A 9659-nucleotide genomic window follows, 5' to 3' on the forward strand; every position below is an offset into this window, starting at 1 on the left:
ACATTAATGATTTAGATTCTGGTATAGTAAGCAAACTTGTTAAATTTGCAGACGACACAAAAATAGGAGGAGTGGCAGACACTGTTGCAGCAGCAAAGGTCATTCAAAATGATCTAGACAGCATTCAGAACTGGACAGACATTTGACATTTAATAGAGAAAAGTGTAAAGTACTGCATGCAGGCAATAAAAATGTGCATTATAAATATCATATGGGAGATAGTGAAATTGAAGAAGGTATCTTTGAAAAAGACCTAGGAGTTTATGTTGACTCAGAAATGTCTTCATCTAGACAATGTGGGGAAGCTATAAAAAAGGCCAACAAGATGCTCGGATATATTGTGAGAAGTGTTGAATTTAAATCAAGGGAAGTAATGTTAAAACTCTACAATGCATTAGTAAGACCTCACCTAGAATATTGTGTTCAGTTCTGGTAACCTCGTTACAAAAAGGATATTGCTGCTCTAGAAAGAGTGCAAAGAAGAGCAACCAGAATTATCCCGGGTTTAAAAGGCATGTCGTATGCAGACAGGCTAAAAGAATTGAATCTATTCAGTCTTGAACAAAGAAGACTACGCGGTGATCTGATTCAAGCATTCAAAATCCTAAAAGGTATAGACAATGTCAACCCAGGGGACTGAAAAAAGAAACAAGGACCAGGGGTCACAAATTAGATAAAGGGGCATTCAGAACAGAAAATAGGAGGCACTTTTTTACACAGAGAATTGTGAGGGTCTGGAACCAACTCCCCAGTAATGTTGTTGAAGCTGACACCCTGGGATCCTTCAAGAAGCTGCTTGATGAGATTCTGGGATCAATAAGCTACTAACAACCAAACGAGCAAGATGGGCTGAATGGCCTCCTCTCGTTTGGAAACTTTCTTATGTTCTTATGAAATCAGACTCCTATTGCACAGCAGTGTCACCCATTCCAGGTTTTACTACCAGCTTGATCAGCCCCCAGTGTGTCTAGGCAACAAGCTCAGGTGTGTCTGATTATTAAACTCCTAGTGAAACCAGGGACTGGATCACACTGCTGTGCAGCGGGAGTCTGATTCCCATCCCAGTACTTGAGGATTATAGTAAACTACACCATGGGTAGGATAAATGCTTTTCAAAGGCAGGGGTCTGCCAGCACACCCCTAATTAAGAGTTTTTTACGAGGTCTAAATAAAAGGGGTCTTGATACCAGGAGGTTCAAAATCCCTGACTCCCTGTGTGTGTGTGTGTGTGACCCTGAGCGAGCCGCTTCACCTCCTTGTGCTCCGTCCTTCGGATGAGACGTCAAACAAACGAGCTCCTATTGGAAGTGACTCTGCAGCAGCAGCAGCAGCAGCAGTTGCTGATGATGCAGAGTTCACCCCCCTAGTCTCTGCGAGTCGCTCTGGATAAAAGCGTCCGCTGAGAGACTCATTCATAGGAATCCAACACATCTTGCTTGTGTGGCTCCTTACAAGAAGGAAAGAAAACTGCTTAAGGATGAATTAAAAAAAACCACACACGCAAGTAATAAGAAACAGGACAGAAGGTGGGGCTAGGTACACTGAACAAGGGGGTTATTTTTGATTTATTCATTTTTTTATTTGCACACTTAAAAAAGACAGCATCAGCACAGTGGATTTGCCATCTTCTATATCAGGGGGAAAGGCTAAGTACAGTCACATCACACGAACTAAACATAACAAGGAGAACGAGGGAGAGGGGGAGAGGGGGAGGGGGGAACAGGGAGAGGGGGAGAGGGAATTTACAATACAGTACGCACACCCACACGCACACGCAAAATAGACGCAAGTTGCAGGTTCAAACAAAGTCGGTGGCTTCTGTCCTCGTGAACGTTAAGCCATGGGCAAGCTGGGAGCGGCTTTGAGGGTCTTCTTTTGCTGGGACTTTGGAGAGAGACAGAGAGAGAGGCTGGCTCTAGTGGTTAGAGCTGAGGAGGGACTGGGAGGGAGGGAGGGAGGCTGGCTCTAGTGGTTAGAGCTGAGGAGGGACTGGGAGGGAGGGAGGGAGGCTGGCTCTAGTGGTTAGAGCTGAGGAGGGACTGGGAGGGAGGGAGGGAGGCTGGCTCTAGTGGTTAGAGCTGAGGAGGGACTGGGAGGGAGGGAGGCTGGCTCTAGTGGTTAGAGCTGAGGAGGGACTGGGAGGGAGGGAGGGAGGCTGGCTCTAGTGGTTAGAGCTGAGGAGGGACTAGGAGGGAGGGAGGCTGGCTCTAGTGGTTAGAGCTGAGGAGGGACTGGGAGGGAGGGAGGGAGGGAGGCTGGCTCTAGTGGTTAGAGCTGAGGAGGGACTGGGAGGGAGGGAGGCTGGCTCTAGTGGTTAGAGCTGAGGAGGGACTGGGAGGGAGGGAGGCTGGCTCTAGTGGTTAGAGCTGAGGAGGGACTGGGAGGGAGGGAGGGAGGCTGGCTCTAGTGGTTAGAGCTGAGGAGGGACTGGGAGGGAGGGAGGGAGGCTGGCTCTAGTGGTTAGAGCTGAGGAGGGACTGGGAGGGAGGCTGGCTCTAGTGGTTAGAGCTGAGGAGGGACTGGGAGGGAGGGAGGGAGGCTGGCTCTAGTGGTTAGAGCTGAGGAGGGACTGGGAGGGAGGGAGGGAGGGAGGCTGGCTCTAGTGGTTAGAGCTGAGGAGGGACTGGGAGGGAGGGAGGCTGGCTCTAGTGGTTAGAGCTGAGGAGGGACTGGGAGGAAGGGAGGGAGGCTGGCTCTAGTGGTTAGAGCTGAGGAGGGACTGGGAGGGAGGGAGGCTGGCTCTAGTGGTTAGAGCTGAGAGAGTACTGTCTGCAGTATTGGTTAAAGTCTAGCATACAACTTACACAAATCTTTGTTCACCATTAGGTCAGAGACCAGAGACTTTGTCCACAGTTTTTGATAAATTTTACACAGACATGCAAGTCTTTCATTTTTTTCATTTTTTTTTTTTTTTTTTTTTGGTATTTACAATAATTACAGACACAAAATGACATTTCGGTTTCGTCAAGTTGCTAGCATTGTCATTATTATTATTATTATTATTATTATTATTATTATTATTATTATTATTTATCATTAATAATCTTTTTTTTTTCTTTTTCTGCTCACCCTCTCATCTGATGGCTGATACTGACAGGAACAGATAATATAATACTGTACAGAAAGAAAAACACACACACACACACAGAGGTCTGTCTCAAGAGATTGCGAAACTTCCCTCCCCCTCTCCTCCATTGTAAATGGACCGATCCAAGAAAAAGCTGAATGTTTTCCCCCAATTGGACTACTGTATCACACAGAAAAACGGGGGGTGCTGCGTGCTTCTGAGCCTGAATTTAAAACCGCACAGCACGTTTTTCTGACGAGCGTTATTCAAAAGAAAGCTTTTGAAAATAAATCGCAAATGATCGCAAATTATGTAGTTAGGCATTGCTAGTCAAATTGTCCCAAACTGTTAAAACTGCAGCAGAGTCTCGTGTGGACAACACTGCCAACTGGTGGTTCAACGCTGTAACCTCAACACAGTGGATTTTTGCTATAGCACAATTTGTTCAGGTGATTTTTGGTTTAGCGCTGTTTCAACAAAAAAAAAGATTGGCTTGTGGTTCGGGCTTCATGTAGTCCACAGTATATGTTAAAACTAAACGTAAGCACTTTTCTTAAATAAAGCCCTTTCTGCTCCATATATATATATTTTAGCTCAAAGAGCCAGCATAATTCATATTTTTATAATATTTTTGTGCCGTATACCAACTCCCGGTTTAAATAAATGGTACGTGTTTGTAAAAATATGGGTACTTTTAAGTATTTGAGTAAGGGTGTATAAACCCACAGAGTTTGTCGTTAAAACCGTTTCCAGGGTAACGGAGTGGCGCCTAATGAGTCGAAAAAACAAGCTTCCAAAATAAAAATAAAAATTGTAAACAAGCCCGTTGTTTTTTTTTTTTTAAAGGGTCGGTTTGCTTTACAGCCCTTTTTTGTTTGTTTCCTTCATAATACAAAATACACCGTCCCTTTTGCGGGGATAACGCAAGGAACGGTGGGAAATGTAGTTCAGAGCGGTGTACGGTGTCCAGGCAGGCTCATTCCAGCGTCATAATCTCTGAACGGTTGAAGAAGGGCATCGATTTTATTCTGCGTGTGATCCAAGACAGTGTGGATGACTGAGGGGGGGGGGGGGGGGGGTCCGTCAATCGCGGGACTGTGAAAGCGGGGAGAAATATTAACCTATTAACCTATTATAACCCACTTTGAAATATATATATATATATATATATATATATATATATATATATATATATATATATATATATATATATATATTTTTTTTAAATAAATATTTTTGTGCTCATCGACCCCGCTTAACTTGTTGATTCAAAAACGGTTCTTTTGCGGTAAAAAAAAGATCGAAATGTGTATATATATATATATATAATTTATTTTTTCTATTTTCTGATATGTAGGTTTATACATAAGAGCAGCGATTTCCAAACTCCGTCCTGCTTTAGATCACTTTAAAAAAAAATGAATCTAAGCTTCGGGAAAGTCGCAGTATTATTAATAATTACAATTTGGGATGCTGGTTTTATCTTTGATCACGTGATGTCCCTCTAAACATATTTTGAGCCGATTCGCTTTCGTAATCAAACACGGATAGCTTGATAGAGAGTCCAATGACGTGTCTTGATGATGTCACCGGATTCAATTAATTCTATTAATTAATTTCCTCTGCGTTTCTGGCAGCGCGTCGCTAATTGAACCAATCTGGTATTCCGTTAAGGTTTAATTAAGGTGTAAAGCGAGGGAGAGAGATGGAAAATAAAAACTGAAGACCAGAAGCCCTAATTATAATGCATATTGTTATTTTTCGAAATATCTATCATCATCGTTAATATTATTTTTTTAGTCTTTTTTTTAATTTTCTTCCAAAATGAACATTTTTTCTTAAAAATGAAGGAAACTACCCAAATAAAAACAACCACATCACGTCACATGACTACAGCATATACCATCGACTCCTCGATTTCTGAGTAAAAAAAAATAATAATAATAATAATAATAATAATAATAATAATAATAATAATAATAATAATAATAATTTGGATTTTCTTTGTGGATTTTGGAGAAATAAATAAATAAAAGATGCCTAGAATTGTCGAGGCTGTGTGGTCCAGTGGTTAAAGAAAAGGGCTTGTAACCAGGAGGTCCCGGGTTCAAATCCCACCTCAGCCACTGACTCACTGTGTGACCCTGAGCGAGTCACTTCACCTCCTTGTGCTCCGTCTTTCGGGTGAGACGTAGTTGTAAGCGACTCTGCAGCTGATGCATAGCTCACACCCTAGTCTCTGTAAGTCGCCTTGGATAAAGGCGTCTGCTAAATAAACTAATAATAATAGAATTATCTTGCAGTCCAATGGGTGACGTATGGAACCGCTCAAATAGAAAGTACAGCTGTAGCCAAAAATTCTGAATCCTCTATATAGAATTAATTGTGCTTTGTAGAGTCGAATGTAAACCTGCTGGATAATGTTATGTTAACATATTGAATTACACACAGCCGCGTTGGAGTTTTCCTCAGATGCATTTTTTAGTCACAGCTGTAGGGGGCGTGGTTGGTTGGGGGGGGCAGGGTCTACGAGAGGGGGTTGACTCTAATCTGGCTAATAGTTATTCCATTATTGTGCTATGTATCTTGTCCCGGGGAGATCCATTAGCCCCCCTCCCTGACATTCTTCTGGGGGGGGGGGGGGGTGAGGGTATTCTCTGACATCAGAAGTTAAAGGTGGGGGGGGGGGGTCCTTCTAATTGAGTGAGAGAATTCTTGCAATAAAAGTGCTTTGGGATGTATAAAATTAAAAAAATATAACAGATTTAAAACAAAAAACAAAAAAAAACTGCCGTTTTTTTTCAAGTGTCCTTTCCTCCTCCCTCCCTCCCTCCCTCCCTCCCTCCCTCCCTCCCTCCTTCCCTGCGATTTTAATTATTAGCATTTTCTGTGGGTTCTTTCCCCTCCTCTGTTTTTGTTTGTTTGTTTTTTTTTGTTTGTTTTTTTGGAGTGTTGGTTTATTTCAGGATTTTTCGTTTGTTTGTTTGCATTTTCTTAAAATCCCAACGTGCCTCCGATAGTCGATGCTAGAACAACGCCTAGGACCACACAGCAAATTATTATCATGATCTTCTTCTGTAAAGTGGAGAGAGAGAGAGAGAGAGAGAGAGAGAGAGAGAGGGAGGAGAGAGGGAGGGGAGAGGGAGGGGAGAGGGAGGGGAGAGAGAGGGGAGAGGAGGGGGGAGAGAGAGGAGAGAGGAGAGAGGGAGGGGAGAGGGAGGGGAGAGAGAGGGGAGAGGGAGGGGAGAGAGAGGGGAGAGGGAGGGGAGAGAGAGGGGAGAGGGAGGGGGGAGAGAGAGGAGAGAGGGAGGGGAGAGGGAGGGGAGAGAGAGGGGAGAGGGAGGGGAGAGAGGGGAGAGGGAGGGGGGGAGAGAGGAGGGGGAGAGAGAGAGGGGAGAAGGAGGGGGAGAGAGAGGGGAGAGGGAGGGGGGGGAGAGAAGGGAGAGGGAGGGGAGAGAGAGGGGAGAGAGGGGAGAGGGAGGGGGGAGAGAGGGAGGGGAGAGGGAGGGGGGAGAGAGGGGAGGGAGGAGGGAGAGAGGAGAGAGGGAGGGGGGAGAGAGGAGGGGGAGAGAGAGAGGGGAGAAGGAGGGGGAGAGAGAGGGGAGAGGGAGGGGGGGGGAGAGAGGAGGGGGAGAGAGAGGAGAGAGGAGGGGGAGAGAGAGGGGAGAGAGAGGGGAGAGGGAGGGGAGAGAGGGGAGAGGGAGGGTGGGAGAGAGGAGGGGGAGAGAGAGAGGGGAGAAGGAGGGGGAGAGAGAGGGGAGAGGGAGGGGGGGAGAGAAGGGAGAGGGAGGGGAGAGAGAGGGGAGAGAGGGGAGAGGGAGGGGGGAGAGAGGGAGGGGAGAGGGAGGGGGGAGAGAGAGGAGGGAGAGAGGAGAGAGGGAGGGGGGGAGAGAGGAGGGGGAGAGAGAGAGGGGAGAAGGAGGGGGAGAGAGAGGGGAGAGGGAGGGGGGGGAGAGAGGAGGGGGAGAGAGAGAGGGGAGAAGGAGGGGGAGAGAGAGGGGAGAGGGAGGGGAGAGAGAGGGGAGAGGGAGGGGGGGAGAGAGGAGGGGGAGAGAGAGAGGGGAGAAGGAGGGGGAGAGAGAGGGGAGAGGGAGGGGGGGGAGAGAAGGGAGAGGGAGGGGAGAGAGAGGGGAGAGAGGGGAGAGGGAGGGGGGAGAGAGGGAGGGGAGAGGGAGGGGGGAGAGAGGGAGGGAGGAGGGAGAGAGGGAGGGGGGAGAGAAGGGAGAGGGAGGGGAGAGAGAGGGGAGAGAGGGGAGAGGGAGGGGGGAGAGAGGGAGGGGAGAGGGAGGGGGGAGAGAGGGGAGGGAGGAGGGAGAGAGGAGAGAGGGAGGGGGGAGAGAGGAGGGGGAGAGAGAGAGGGGAGAAGGAGGGGGAGAGAGAGGGGAGAGGGAGGGGGGGGAGAGAGGAGGGGGAGAGAGAGAGAGGAGAAGGAGGGGGAGAGAGAGGGGAGAGGGAGGGGGGGGAGAGAGGAGGGGGAGAGAGAGAGGGGAGAAGGAGGGGGAGAGAGAGGGGAGAGGGAGGGGGGGAGAGAGGAGGGGGAGAGAGAGAGGGGAGAAGGAGGGGGAGAGAGAGGGGAGAGGGAGGGGAGAGAGAGGGGAGAGGGAGGGGGGGAGAGAGGAGGGGGAGAGAGAGAGGGGAGAAGGAGGGGGAGAGAGAGGGGAGAGGGAGGGGGGGGAGAGAAGGGAGAGGGAGGGGAGAGAGAGGGGAGAGAGGGGAGAGGGAGGGGGGAGAGAGGGAGGGGAGAGGGAGGGGGGAGAGAGGGAGAGAGGAGAGAGGGAGGGGGGAGAGAAGGGAGAGGGAGGGGAGAGAGAGGGGAGAGAGGGAGGGGAGAGAGGGGAGAGGGAGGGGAGAGAGAGGGGAGAGAGGAGGGGAGAGAGGGGAGAGGGAGGGGGGGAGAGAGGAGGGGGAGAGAGAGAGGGGAGAAGGAGGGGGAGAGAGGGAGGGGAGAGGGAGGGGAGAGAGAGGGGAGAGGGAGGGGAGAGGGAGGGGGGAGAGAGGGGAGAGAGGGAGGGGAGAGGGAGGGGGGAGAGAGGGGAGAGGGAGGAGGGAGAGAGGAGAGAGGGAGGGGGGAGAGAAGGGAGAGGGAGGGGAGAGAGAGGGGAGAGAGGGAGGGGAGAGAGGGGAGAGGGAGGGGGGGAGAGAGGAGGGGGAGAGAGAGAGGGGAGAAGGAGGGGGAGAGAGAGAGGGGGAGAGAGGGGGAGAGAGAGGGGGAGAGAGGGAGAGGAGAGAGAGGAGAGGAGAGAGAGAGAGAGAGAGAGAGAGAGAGAGAGAGAGAGAGAAAGCATCAGTTTGCAGGTTATTTACACACAGTTGGCTTTGTATTTTAGTTCAATGATCAGAGCCAGCAGTTGGATGTTGAATAATCTCTTCCTTGTAGTTGCATGAGCAGCCCCGTGCTGTGCTGAGAATCACTTTATTCAGCAGGGACCTGGTTGTTTAAACTCCTGGTATATTTTAAAAAATCTCTGTGTGGGTGTGTGCGCGGGTGAACGTGCTTGTGTAGGTGTGAGTGTGTGTGTGTGTGTGTGTGTGTGTGTCTCTGTGTGTGTGTGTGTCTCTGTGTGTCTCAGTGTGGGTGTGTGTCTCAGTGTGTGGGTGTGTGTGTGTCTCTGTGTGTGTGTGTGTCTCTGTGTGTGTGTGCGTGTGTGTGTGCATGTGTGTGTGTGTGCGTGCGTGTGTGTGTCTCAGTGTGTGTGTGTGTCTCTGTGTGTGTGTGTCTCTGTGTGTGTGTGTGTGTGCCTCTGTGTGTGTGTGTGTGTTTGTGTGTGCGTGCGTGCGTCTCACTCACCCTCCTCGCTTTGCTCTGGTATTTCACAGCTTTCTTGGTGTCGGACACGGCTCTCTCCACGAAGTCCACCGAGTGATCCACGTTGTACTCGATTCTGTCAATCATCTCCCCCTGTCCACCAGAACACAACACAGGAGAGCTCAGCAGAGACCAGAACACAGCACAGCATTGCTTTACAAAGCACAGGAGAAGCCTTCAGCCCAGTAGAGCATGTCCAGTTCCTGTAGCAGCTGATTGATCTCAGAGCTTCTGTCAGGTCAGGTCTTAAAGGATCCCGGTGATTCTACCTCGACTCACAACCCTTATCAATGTACGAAACCCGCGTGAGAAATCATCTTTCTTACAATGCAATTGTATGTTTGGGGATGGGACATGGGGGAGTGAGGGAGCAGTTCAGTCTCCGTGCCTCAAGCCTGCCCTGGACTGGAGGGAGCACCCTTTCTCTTAGGGGGGTGAGGGAGGGAGCAGTTCAGTCTCCGTGCCTCAAGCCTGCCCTGGACTGGAGGGAGCACCCTTTCTCTTAGGGGAGTGAGGGAGGGAGGGAGGGAGCAGTTCAGTCTCTGTGCCTCAAGCCTGGCCTGGACTGAAGGGAGCACCCTTTCTCTTAGGGGAGTGAGGGAGGGAGGGAGGGAGCAGTTCAGTCTCTGTGCCTCAAGCCTGGCCTGGACTGAAGGGAGCACCCTTTCTCTTAGGGGAGTGAGGGAGGGAGGGAGGGAGCAGTTCAGTCTCCGTGCCTCAAGCCTGCCCTGGACTGGAGGGAGCACCCTTTCTCTTAGGGGAGTGAGGGAGGGAGGGAGGGAGCAG

At 49.8% G+C, this 9659-nt stretch overlaps 1 long non-coding RNA gene across 1 annotated transcript; it reads right to left on the minus strand.

Annotated features, from left to right (window-relative positions):
• Positions 1-2885: 2885 nt before the first annotated feature.
• On the minus strand, positions 2886-9359 carry LOC131709651 (uncharacterized). The gene is made up of 2 exons (XR_009311564.1): positions 8856-9359; positions 2886-6142 (listed from the first exon to the last, which is right to left on the minus strand). It is a non-coding gene; the product is annotated as an uncharacterized LOC131709651 (long non-coding RNA).
• Positions 9360-9659: the final 300 nt, after the last annotated feature.

The sequence above is a fragment of the Acipenser ruthenus genome, chromosome 44, assembly GCF_902713425.1.
Source record: "Acipenser ruthenus chromosome 44, fAciRut3.2 maternal haplotype, whole genome shotgun sequence".
NCBI classification, from domain to species: Eukaryota; Metazoa; Chordata; class Actinopteri; order Acipenseriformes; family Acipenseridae; genus Acipenser; species Acipenser ruthenus.